The sequence below is a fragment of the Pleurodeles waltl genome, chromosome 1_2 (genome assembly GCF_031143425.1).
Source record: "Pleurodeles waltl isolate 20211129_DDA chromosome 1_2, aPleWal1.hap1.20221129, whole genome shotgun sequence".
NCBI lineage: Eukaryota > Metazoa > Chordata > Amphibia > Caudata > Salamandridae > Pleurodeles > Pleurodeles waltl.
Window position 1 is genome coordinate 1,097,326,000 of NC_090437.1, and position 13,687 is coordinate 1,097,339,686.

Consider the following 13,687-nt stretch of genomic DNA (forward strand, 5'->3'; position numbering starts at 1 on the left):
CAAGGTGGTCACCCTAGGCATGATATGTCCTTTCAAAATTACGCTTGCTCGTACCACTGAAGAAACGTTTAATTCCTTAGACACATTTTCCACTGTTCACTCAGTGGCATGAGGTTACTTTTCCCTGTATGTGTATCTTAGGGCAAGATGTAGCAAAGTTTTGCGAGTCGCAAATGGCCCGCATCGCTATTTGCAACCCCGCAAAATCCGAAATGGGTTGCAAAAATCCCATTTCCAATCATCAAATAGCGATGCAACCCAGTACCGACTCGCAAAATTTGTGACATGATTGTGCGACCCGCAATCAGGAAGTCGCAAATTGCAAGTCGCAAACCATATGCAAAAGCCAGTCGCAAATTGCGACTAGACGCAAAAAGCCCATTTTGCACACCCAGATTACCACTGATTCAGAGCAGGTGTAACCAGAACAAAAGAATAAAAGGAGACCCAGAAGGCATCAGGGCTACTCAAAATGGCTGAACTGTACGTGATTGCATGGAGGAGGAGAGTCCAGGCTGCCCAGCAGAGGAGGAGGAGGCAGAGACAGGAGAGGATATACCGAACCAGGCAGACACTATTTCAACAAACTGAGGAGGAGATTTATGACAAATATAGACTGAGCAGTGCTGTTATTTTAGAGATTATTTAATTACTGAAACCTCAGCTTGAACGACAGACAATTTGCAGCAGCGCCATCCCCACACATGTGCAAGTGCTATGCTCACTGCACCTCTTGGCCTCGGGTACCTATCAGGGGGTTATTGCAGTGGCAGGTCGGGTATCCCAAAGTGCCCTCTCACGATTCTTCAGACTTTTCCTAGATGCCATATTCGCACACATGTCCAGATATATATACCTTCCCAGGAATGAGGCAGAAATGAACAGCACCAAGTTGGACTTCTACAGAATTTCCAACTTCCCCCATGTAATAGGGTGTGTGGACGGGACACATATACAAATTTGACCACCTGCAAATCTGGAATATGTGTTCCGCAATAGGAAATGTACCCTCTCACTAAACATCCAGGTATGTGACGCCCATAATGTAATTACTTACATTGTAGCTAAATATCCAGGGAGTACACATGACTCATACATATTCAGGCACAGAGGGATATACCAACGCCTAGCACGTGGGGAGTTTAGAGAAGGATATCTATTAGGTATTGGTGACTACAGTGTAACCCTGTGATGCCCTGCTAAATTAGCTTCTTTAGTCAAACAGGTAATATTGTATATGCCCTGAGACCATGGATACTCACCCCATACCTAACACCTGGCAATCAGAACGAGAGGCGATACAGCATTGCACATCGGCGGACCAGAATTGTAGTTGAGAGGACCTTTGGCTTGTTAAAGGCAAGATTCTGATGCCGCCACAAAAGTGGAGGAGCACTCCATTATGCTCCAGAAACAGCATGCAAGATAGTTGCCGCCTGTGCCATCCTACCCAACATTGCTACCAGACATGGGCTACATGTCACCCCTGAAGACACAGACACGGAGGATGAGGAGCAAGAGCTACCACACCGCCAGCCTGGGGATAGAAGCATCACAAATGAGGGCAGACAGAGACGGAACCACATTGCAACCTAATACTTTTGCAGGTACGTGGCAACCGTGACCACACTCACTAATGTCAGACACAAATAGCCCAGCTGTGTAGTCAAACAAACAAAACCTTTTTATTGCTAAACTATAATGTTGTCAGAAATGTGCAGTATGCAACAGTCTGGTATTGGAAACAGTCAAATCAGACATATTATTTTCATGTGCCTCAGTACTAGTACATGTCAGTGGCTCACAGCCTCCTCTGACTGCGGCCACAATGGCTCACTCCAGGTAGGTGCCCTGAGCCCTGTCGTGAACTGCTACTCTACAGCACATGCGCATTAGTGGCAGACACACTGCTGATTGTTGAGCCCTACTCACTGTCCTGCGGGGTATCCCCTGTTCCCCTTGCAGCCTGTCTGGTCTCCATGATATCAACCGCATGGCTGATGCGGCCAAGTCCCCGTGCCACATCACCCAGTTCTATCTGCAGGCTGACAGTGCGCTTTGACAGGCAGGTTGTGTCCGTTGCCAGGTGCCCAATGGATGCTGCAAGTCTGTCTAAATAGGCTGCAGTGTTGCGCTCCCTGCGCCGTGCCCTGTCAGCCACCAGTTCTCTGACAAATAAGTCAATGGATTGTGTCAGGTTCCCCAGATGCGTGTTAATTTTTTGGAACTGATTGTCCACATTAGCCAGCTCATGGGTCACAGTGGTCTGCAGTCTTGTTAGGTTCAGGTTAATTGACTTCAACTGTCTATTTTGCTGGCGCTGACCCTGTACTAAGGATGCCTCAAGTCCCGCAAACTTAACATCTGCAACATCCTCACTGTGCACAGACTGCACTCTGTGGCGGCGTCTGCACACTGCGCCTGATAATGGCTGTGTGTGCTCTCCGTAGGCACTGGCCCTGGTGCTACCACTGCTGCCTCCATATCCAGTGCAGGATCGTCCATGGATCGTCCATGGACTCCAGAGGCAATTCCATGGGTGGTGTTGTTCTGCAGTCCCCTGCTGTGTCAGTGGCAGCCTTCTCCTGTGGGTCTGGCCCATGTTCCTCTCCCTGCACATTTGCGCTGATGGGGGGGCCTTGTGGGACACCTGTGGGACATAGGGGATACACTGTCAGTCTCGCACATCAGTTTTTTGCTTCATAATAAGCATTTCCCTATATTTGGACTACTGTACTACATTGACCATAATGCACTATTCTAGAGGTTGCTAGACTGAAATGGAGCTAGTCTGGAGGTACCTACTGCTGTATACTGGGATTGTGTGTATAGTGCATTTGTGGGTGTCAAAGCATATATTTTGGTACTTACTTTTTGATGTTCCAGGTGCCGTACTGTCCACATCTCCTATGCTCAGTACAGCCTCCGGCTCCAGTGTTGTCTCCACCATGGTTTCAATTGCTGCCAGTGGTGGAACAGTGGATTGGCCTCCTCCAGTGCCCTGCATCTCCATTATGCGCTCCGCAACCCTCTCCTTGGTCCTGGAGCGAAGGTCATACCACCTTTTCCTAATTTCATGCATGGTGCGGTGGCTTACCCCAATGGCATTTATTTTGTCCTGGATGTTTTGCCATATTTTTTTTTGGGGTGTCAGGGACACTCATTGCTGCCTTGCCAAAGAGTTGTTCATGGTGCAGGCAGCACTCCTCAATTAGTACCTCCAACTCCTTGTCAGAGAACTTGATTTGAATTTTCCTGCCAGTACTGGGTGTCTCCTTTTCCATTGTTGCTGCAGCTCCTCTCACCTGGGTGTGGCTCTGCAGTTTAGGTTGGGTGGGCTCCTCCCTCCTCCCAGTTGTATTTGGTTACTTCCTGGTTCTGATGTCATCACCGAGAGCCAGGCAGTGGGTATTCCAACTGTTTTGTTCCACCTGCAGGCAATTTGCGAGTCAGTTGCAATTTGCGACACCGGAACACACCCTTCGCGCAATTTGCGACCTCGCTAAAAGCGGAGGTCGCAAAATGCATTGGGACACCTGTGCGACTCTTTATTTGGAAAGGCGAGTCTTTCTGGCATTTGGTTTTGCGAGTCAGAAATAGCGATTCGCATGGAGTCGCTATTTCCGAGTCGCAATTTTTTTACTACCTACATCTGGCCCCTAGTGTTTTGCACAGCTTTTTGGAGTGATCAGGCTATGGTCTCTCATCTTGGCATGCTTCTAATCACATACAGTAATTAAACAACAGTTCGGAGTGTATGTCATATCAATTGGCTAAATGGTGTTTTTTGTCAACATATACTTAAGTGCCACTATCAGGCATACTGGCCTGTAAATGCCATGACTCGAATCCTTATGTGGCTGCAAACTAATAGGAGGCTAAAATAATTTATGTGGCTATGAATTTAAAAAAAAGGATGAAAAGAATCTATTCCTGTTATGTGAGAAAGATTACCCAATGACTGGCACTTAAATTCCTTTGACCACTATGGCTTATTATTAAGACTAGAAGACTAATATAAATTGTACAGCCATTTTTGTAGGGTAACCAGGATATGTAAAGTTCATGTAAGAAACTTAGGTGGTCATTCCAACCTTGGCGGTAAAAGCCGCTTACCGCTGTCAGAAGACCGCCAACATACCGCCGCGGCCGCGGTAAACCGCCACGGTCATTCTGACCCACAACAGGCAAACCGCCAAAATACAGACATCCACAAAAGTCCGCCACACCAAAGGCCAGCGAGAAACTGGCGTTGACCAAACCTCCACCGTCACGCCAACAGAAATACGCCCACACTATCACGACCCACGAATCCACGCGGCGGTCTTTCAACCGCGGTATTCTATTGGCGGTACACACCGCTGCGCTCAAAATACACACACATTTACAAAACACAGCCACATTGGACAATTCGAAATACACACACCTGATAAACATACACACACCACTCCTACACACCCAACACAATATAAAACACACACCCACATCACCCACAAACCCCCACTTCTACAGAATCGTGACCACGGACTGAGAAAAAGAGAACTGAGCACCCGGACGCGCATTTTACTTTCACCCAGCAATATTTCCACGCACTTCACACAACACACCAATACACATCACCACACAATCCGCTCCACACATCACCCACACCACCCCATGGCACCGCAAAGACACCCCAGGTTCTCCGAGAATGAACTCAGGGTCATGGTGGAGGAAATTGTACGGGTAGAGCCACAGCTCTTCGGGACACAGGTGCAGCACACCACCATTGCCAGGAAGATGGAGCTATGGAGCAGAATAGTCGATAGGGTCAACGCTGTGGGACAGCACCCAAGAAATAGGGACGACATCAGGAAGCGGTGGAACGACCTACGGGGGAAGGTGCGTTCAATGGTATCCAGGCACAACATCGCGGTGCAGCGGACTGGCGGCGGACCCCCACCTCCTCCCCCAGAATTTACAACATGGGAGGAGCAAGTCTTGGCGATCCTGCATCCTGAGGGCCTCGCAGGAGTATCTGGAGGAATGGACTCTGGTAAGTCTCATCTTCACTACTTCATCCCCCCCACCCCACCAGCATGCCAACTCATACCCCCACCCTCACCCTCACCCCCATAACATCCTGCTCCTTGCAAATGTCTCCACATCACAGCCCACCCATCCCAACACCAAGCCCTGCATGCGACCACAAAGCATGGACACCCATCAACAAAGCATGCCCACTGCAAATACCCATCCCCCACCAAATCACCGTCACAAAAGCCCCCACACGGGAATGCCAGCACTGGGGTACAAGGGCACCCACCCATTACACGCTATGGCACACACAAATGCAATAACCATACTTTTATACCCCTACAGGACTCGAACCCCACGTCACCGCGCAGGAGGGTCCACAAATGTCCACTCCACCCCCAGAAGAGGCACACAGTGAGGACAGCACCTCTGTCGACCTGGATCTAGATGACCAGCCTGGCAAATCGGGGACCTCGGGACAGTCGGTTCCCCTCAGACAGCCACAGCCCATAGCAGACCTTCCCCCCTCTGGGAACACCAGCACAGCACCGACCCAGCGGTCCCATCCCTCAGTCCCCAGGACACGTCAATCAGCGGTGTGTCCACCACTACAGGGCACCGAGGTTAACCCCCAACCCCAACAACAACAGGGACCTGGGGGCAGTGGTAGTGGGCTTCTGTGTCTGTCCTCTCCGCCAACGGTGTCGCCAATGCATGCACTCAACACGTCTTTCTTGTTCCCCCCCCCTTTTTTGTGGTCTTCCTGTTCATGTGTGCATTAGCATCATCAGGCGGAGGAGAAGTGGCATCGGAGCACGAGGGAGCTGCATCCCACATGGCCCTGGAGGGCCATGCAACGGATTCTGAATACACCAGTGGGACGGAGGGCGAGTGGAGCTCCACAGCGGGGACTCGTGCAGACATTAGTGACACAGACACGTCCTCTGAAGGGAGCTCCCTTGTGGTGGCGGCAACATCTGTGCCCCCCGCAACAACAGGTACAGCCGCCACCCAGCGCACCAGCACCGCCCTCCCAGCAGCCCCTCAGCGTTTGCCCCGTGCCCGCTCACCCAGGAAGGTGGGCATCTCCTTCGCCCCAGGCACCTCAGGCCCTGCCCCTGTCACCCCTGCTGCCCTCAGTGAGGAGGTCATTGACCTCCTGAGGACGCTCATTGTTGGGCAGTCTACCCTTTTGAATGCCATCCAGGGTGTAGAAAGGGAGGTGCACCAGAGTAATACATACCTGGAGGGCATTCATTCTGGTCAGGCTTCCCATCAGCGATCGTTCAACACTCTGGCCTCAGCACTGATGGCAGCAATTGTCTCTGTCTCTAGCCTCTCCCGTCCAACTTCCTCCACCCATACCCTATCACCTGTACCTCTGCCTATCCCAGACACACCATCAGACCAGCCTGCACACACCTCAACACCCAAGGGAAGCTCAGCCAGACATAAGCACCACACATCACACAAGCATTCACACAAGCAACATCCACATACAGCCATACCAACACCCACTGCCTCCACTGTGTCCCCCTCCTCCTCGTCTCCCTCCTCCCTCCCTGTCACGTCTCCACTCACACCTGCATGCACAACATCTTCAGCCACTACGTCCATCACCAGCACACCCACCAGAACCCGCCGCACACGTGCAGTCACCACCCCCACTACCATTTACACGTCCCCTGTGTCCTCTCCCACTGTGTCTGTGACCCACTCTTCCAAGCTACACAAACGCAGGCAGCCACCCACCCAACAGCCATCCACCTCACGATAGCATCCAGCCCAAGCACCTGCACCCAAAGACACCAGACTGAAGACTCCTACAACCACAACCTCTTCCTCCACTCCCATACCCACTACACCTACCCGTCCCTCTGTTCCTAAATTGGTTTTCCTTTCCAAACTTGACCTCTTTCCAACAACTCCCCCACCCTGTCCATCTCATAGGACTCCCGTCAGCAGCTCAGCCACCACAAAAGCGGGACCTGTAATGACAGTGTGCCATGAACTGTGGAGTCCCCCCCCATCAAGGGCAGCCAGTTCAGTAAGGAGCCAAGGCACGGCAAGCCCACCCCCGGTAAAACATCCAAAGATTGTCAGTGGCCGGCGCGAGAGGCCGAAGACACCAGGGACCAAAATCCCTACCATGGCTCCGGTAGGAAGTGTGGTGCCACCTGGCACACCGCCAAAGGTGGGGAAGGGCCACAGGCGAACAGGGAAGGCTGGGAAGGGCAGCAAGCCCGACAAATCTGCCAGCAGCCCAGCTGGCCAGGAGGGCCCCATCTGCCCCATCCCAGGTGGGCAGGAGGACACCCACAGGCCCGGTACTGGAGCCCAGGAGGGCCCCGCCAGCCACATGACAGATGGGCAGGAAGGCACCGCCAGCCACAGGTCAGGTGGCGAATGACCTCCATGCCATGGCCGGATCCGCTGAGATGGACACTCATCCGATGCACCGCTGAACAGGGCACCGCCGTCTCAAGCACCGCTGAACAGGGCACCGCCGTCTCAAGCACCGCTGAACTGGGCCCTTCATCTCAAGCACCACTGAACTGGGCCCTTCATCTCAAGCACCGCTGAACAGGGCCCGCTGTCTCAAGCACAGCTGAACTGGGCCCTTCATCTCAAGCACCGCTGAACTGGGCCCTTCATCTCAAGCACCACTGAACAGGGCACCGCCGTCTCAAGCACCGCTGAACTGGGCCCTTCATCTCAAGCAATGCTGAACAGGGCACCGCCGTCTCAAGCACCGCTGAACAGGGCCCTCGGGGACCTTGGGACAGTCGGTTCTCCTCAGACAGCCTCAGCCCATAGCAGACCTTCCCCCCTCTGGGAACACCAGCACAGCACCCACCCAGCGGGCCCATCCCTCAGTCCCCAGGACACGTCAATCAGCGGTGTGTCCACCACTACAGGGCACCCAGGTTAACCCCCAACAACAACAGGGACCTGGGGGCAGTGGTAGTGGGCACACGGTGCAGGGGACAGAGGCACAGGGAAACAGGGGAACTGGGAGGGCTGCTGTGCGACGGGGGGGGACAGGCCCAGGGAACCCACTCTCCACGAGGCCCTCTCCTCCATCATGGGAGCCTACCACCACTCCCAGGAGACGATGGCGACGGTCCTGGCCAGGTTTCAGGAGATCCAGCTTCTGCAGGAGGAACAGTATTTGGTTTTCAGGGAGGAACTACGAAACATCAGTTCCGCCCTGGCCACCATTGTAGGGGCTCTGAATCAGGTAGTCACCACATTGCGGGACACTGTGGCAGGACAAAGGGCCCCTGACACTAGCATGGACCAAGAACTGCCTACCACCTCCGCCGGCGCTAGTGGACAGGAGGCCCCGCCACAGGACCAACAGGCCACCAACACCCCACCCCCTGCAGAAGGAGAACCACCCCGCAAGCGGGCCCTGAGATCCAGGAAGAAGACACAGTAAGATGCCAAGACCCCCGCCAGGAAAGGATACCTCCCTGATTGTCATCCCACTGTCCCACATCGACACCCTGTCCATTCTTATACTGCCCATGCTCCACTTTCCACAGGCATTTGGACATTGCACCTGTGAGACTAATAGTCTGGACTCTGCCATGGACAATCCTCCACCATCACCCCTCACCGATTTGCAATCACCCACCAATATAGAGCACTGAAATAAACACAGTTATTGCACAAAACAATCAGGAGTCTGGCTGTGATTTTGTACTAATGTATTAGACATTACCGTCCCAAAATGCATATTTACATTGTGATGCCAACATACCACTTTCACACAGCTGTAGTCCATGGGGAAACAAAGCAGATGTCTCGCAGTATGGCCCACATCTCTGAAATTGGAAGGGAAAGTCACAACTCAGTTACCATACACAGGGGGAAAAGGTCAGACAGTAGAGAGGTAGAAGGGGTTAAGTATATGTAATATGACGGGTTGGACTCTTACCTGTGTGTCATTGAAAATACTGCTGTATTACTGTGTTCCTGTTGTCTATGTCGTCCTCTTCGGCTTCCTCTTCTTCACTCTCCACAGGCTCCACAGCTGCTACAACACCACCATCTGGACCATCCTCCTGCAGAAAAGGCACCTGGCGTCGCCAAGCCAGGTTGTGAAGCATACAGCAGGCCACGATGATCTGGCACACCTTCTTTGGTGTGTACAATAGGGATCCACCTGTCATATGGAGGCAGCGGAACCTGGCCTTCAGAAGGCCGAAGGTCCGCTCGATCACCCTCCGAGTTCTCCCTTGGGCCTCATTGTACCGTTCCTCTGCCCTTGTCCGGGGATTCCTCACTGGGGTCAGTAGCCAGGACAGGTTGGGGTAACCAGAGTCACCAATTAGCCACACACGGTGCCTCTGGAGTTGACCCATCACGTAAGGGATGCTGCTATTCCGCATGATGTACGCGTCATGCACTGAGCCAGGGAACTTGGCATTAACATGGGAGATGTACTGGTCTGCCAAACACACCATCTGTACATTCATCGAATGATAACTCTTTCTGTTTCTGTACACTTGTTCACTCCTGCTGGGTGGTACTAAAGCCACATGTGTCCCATCAATGGCACCTATGATGTTGGGGATATGTCCAAGGGCATAGAAATCACCTTTCACTGTAGGCAAATCCTCCACCTCAGGGAAAACAATGTAGCTCCGCATGTATTTCAGAAGGGCAGACAACACTCTGGACAACACCTTGGAAAACATAGGCTGGGACATCCCTGATGATATGGCCACTGTTGTTTGAAATGACCCACTTGCAAAGAAATGGAGTACTGACAGCACCTGCACTAGAAGTGGGATCCCTGTGGGTTGGTGAATGGGTGACATCAGGTCTGGCTCCAGCTGGGCACACAGTTCCTGAATAGTGGCTCGGTCAAGCCTGTATGTCAGTATGACATGTCTTTCCTCCATTGTCGACAGGTCTACCAGCGGTCTGTACACGGGAAGATTCCTCCATCTCCTCGCATGTCCCAGCGGACGGTGCCTATGTAGGACAACAGCGAGCACAGAGTCAATCAGCCCACAGGTACGTAACCATAGTTTCCAAAAAACACAATTCCCAATGCATTGAATGGTTTGTAGGAGTGTTGATGCAAGGCCTAGGTATTTGTGATGCAGTTAAAAGTAAGCCATGTGGGCCCTTGAAATGGAGGCTGCCTGACCTGTGAAGTGTGACAATGGGATGTGAGGTCAATACGCTGGCGTGGCACACCGTGGCGGTAGGCGGTCGAAGACCGCAGCGCAAAGCAGCATTGGTTAACATTAAATTCTATGGGTCTCAGGAGCCAATGACGATGTGCGCTGGCGGTCGCGGTACGCACCGCCGCGGGCGTGCCCGCCATTTTTATCTGCTTAATCACTCGATACCTGATCTTCGACAGGAGAGGACCTACACTGCAAGTGCTGCTGTGACCTCGGTCTGGAAGAGACAATGGCTCATGCGACTGGGGAAAGGGCCCCTGGCTTCACTGCTCAGGAATTGGAGAGACTCGTGGATGGGGTCCTCCCCCAGTATGCACTACTCTACGGTCCTCCAGACCAACAGGTAAGTACACTGGGACCATGCTTTGTGGCCAATGCCTGTGTTGAGTCGGGTGGATGAAAGATGGTGGGGAGGGGAGCGAATGGGGCATGCATCAGACGACGGATGACAGGATGTGCCACATGGCAAGGGTAGGGATGGGGGGCCACTCACATTGAGGGTGCATAAGGTGATGACTCTTTTTCTCCCCCTGTACATTTCACATAGGTCAGCGCCCACCAGAAGATAGGCATTTGGCGTGCCATCGCCAAGGACGTCCGGGCCCTGGGGGTCCACCACAGACGGGGCACCCACTGCCGGAAGAGATGGGAGGACATCCGACGCTGGAGCAGCAAGACGGCGGAGGCTCAGCTGGGGTTGGCCTCCCAACGTGGGAGGGGTGCCAGTCATACTTTGACCCCCCTGATGTCCCGGATCCTGGCGGTGGCCTACCCCGATTTGGATGGGCGCGTGAGGACATCACAGCAGACACAAGGGGGTGAGTACAACCTCATTCTGCTGACTTTGCGCGCAGTGGAGGTGTCTGGGTGGGGGAGGAGGGCTGTGGGTATCCCTAGGCCAGGGCGATTTCTGTAGGCTAAGCCCCTCCATAAGGCATGGCCCTGTGCCCCCGGCCCCCACCTCTGTAGGGTGCCAAGTACAGTTATCCATGGCCCTGTGTCATCTATGAGTGCAGTTGTCGTCCATAGGCTTGTAGACCATGTCCCACGGATTGAGTAGTGAACCCCAAGTGCGCGGCGTAGTGCAGGGGGCTTCTGTGTCTGTCCTCTCCGCCAACGGTGTCGCCAATGCATGCACTCAACATGCCTTTCTTGTTCCCCCCCCTTTTTTGTGCTCTTCCTGTTCATGTGTGCATTAGCATCATCAGGCAGAGGAGAAGTGGCATGAGAGCACGAGGGAGCTGCATCCCACATGGCCCTGGAGGGCCATGCAACGGATTCAGAATACACCAGTGGGACGGAGGGCGAGGGGAGCTCCACAGCGGGGACTCGTGCAGACATTAGTGACACAGACTCGTCCTCTGAAGGGAGCTCCCTTGTGGTGGTGGCAACATCCGTGCCCCCCGCAACAACAGGTACAGCCGCCACCCAGCGCACCAGCACCGCCCTCCCAGCAGCCCCTCAGCGTTTGCCCCGTGCCCGCTCACCCAGGAAGGTGGGCATCTCCTTCGCCCCAGGCACCTCAGGCCCTGCCCCTGTCACCCCTGCTGCCCTCAGTGAGGAGGATGCTCATTCTTGGGCAGTCTTCCCTTTTGAATGCCATCCAGGGTGTAGAAAGGGAGGTGCACCAGAGTAATACATACCTGGAGGGCATTCATTCTGGTCAGGCTGCCCATCAGCGATCGTTCAACACTCTGGCCTCAGCACTGATGGCAGCAATTGTCTCTGTCTCTAGCCTCTCCCCTCCAACTTCCTCCACCCATACCCTATCACCTGTACCTCTGCCTATCCCAGACACACCATCAGACCAGCCTGCCCACACCTCAACACCCAAGGGAAGCTCAGCCAGACATAAGCACCACACATCACACAAGCATTCACACAAGAAACATCCACATACAGACATACCAACACCCACTGCCTCCACTGTGTCCCCCTCCTCCTCGTCTCCCTCCTCCCTCCCTGTCACGTCTCCACTCACACCTGCATGCACAACATCTTCAGCCACTACGTCCATCACCAGCACACCCACCAGAACCCGCCGCACACGTGCAGTCACCACCCCCACTACCATTTACACGTCCCCTGTGTCCTCTCCCACTGTGTCTGTGACCCCCTCTTCCAAGCTACACAAACGCAGGCAGCCACCCACCCAACAGCCATCCACCTCACAACAGCATCCAGCCCAAGCACCTGCACCCAAAGACACCAGACTGAAGACTCCTACAACCACAACCTCTTCCTCCACTCCCATACCCACTACACCTACCCGTCCCTCTGTTCCTAAATTGGTTTTCCTTTCCAAACTTGACCTCTTTCCAACAACTCCCCCACCCTGTCCATCTCATAGGACTCCTGTCAGCAGCTCAGCCACCACAAAAGCGGGACCTGTAATGACAGTGTGCCATGGACTGTGGAGTCCCCCACCCTCAAGGGCAGCCAGTTCAGTAAGGAGCCAAGGCACGGCCAGCCCACCCCCGGTAAAACATCCGAAGATTGTCAGTGGCCGGCGCGAGAGGCCGAAGACACCAGGGACCAAAATCTCTACCATGGCTCCGGCAGGAAGTGTGGTGCCACCTGGCACACCGCCAAAGGTGGGGAAGGGCCACAGGCGAACAGGGAAGGCTGGGAAGGGCAGCACGCCCGACAAGTCTGCCAGCAGCCCAGCTGGCCAGGAGGGCCCCATCTGCCCCATCCCAGGTGGGCAGGAGGACACCCACAGGCCCGGTACTGCAGCCCAGGAGGGCCCCGCCAGCCACACGACAGATGGGCAGGAAGGCACCGCCAGCCACAGGTCAGGTGGCGAATGACCTCCATGCCATGGCCGGATCCGCTGAGATGGACACTCATCCGATGCACCGCTGAACAGGGCACCGCCGTCTCAAGCACCGCTGAACAGGGCACCGCCGTCTCAAGCACCGCTGAACTGGGCCCTTCATCTCAAGCACCGCTGAACAGGGCACCGCCGTCTCACGCACCGCTGAACTGGGCCCTTCATCTCAAGCACCGCTGAACTGGGCCCTTCATCTCAAGCACCGCTGAACTGGGCCCTTCATCTCAAGCACCGCTGAACTGGGCCCTTCATCTCAAGCACCGCTGGACAGGGCACCGCCGTCTCAAGCACCGCTGAACTGGGCCCTTCATCTCAAGCACCGCTGAACAGGGCACCGCCGTCTCAAGCACCGCTGAACAGGGCACCGCCGTCTCAAGCACCACTGAACAGGGCACCGCCGTCTCAAGCACCGCTGAACAGGGCACCGCCGTCTCAAGCACTGCTGAACAGGGCACCGCCGTCTCAAGCACCGCTGAACTGGGCCCTTCATCTCAAGCACCGCTGAACAGGGCCCTTCATCTCAAGCACCGCTGAACAGGGCACCGCCGTCTCAAGCACCGCTGAACAGGGCACCGCCGTCTCAAGCACCGCTGAACAGGGCACCGCCGTCTCAAGCACCGCTGAACTGGGCCCT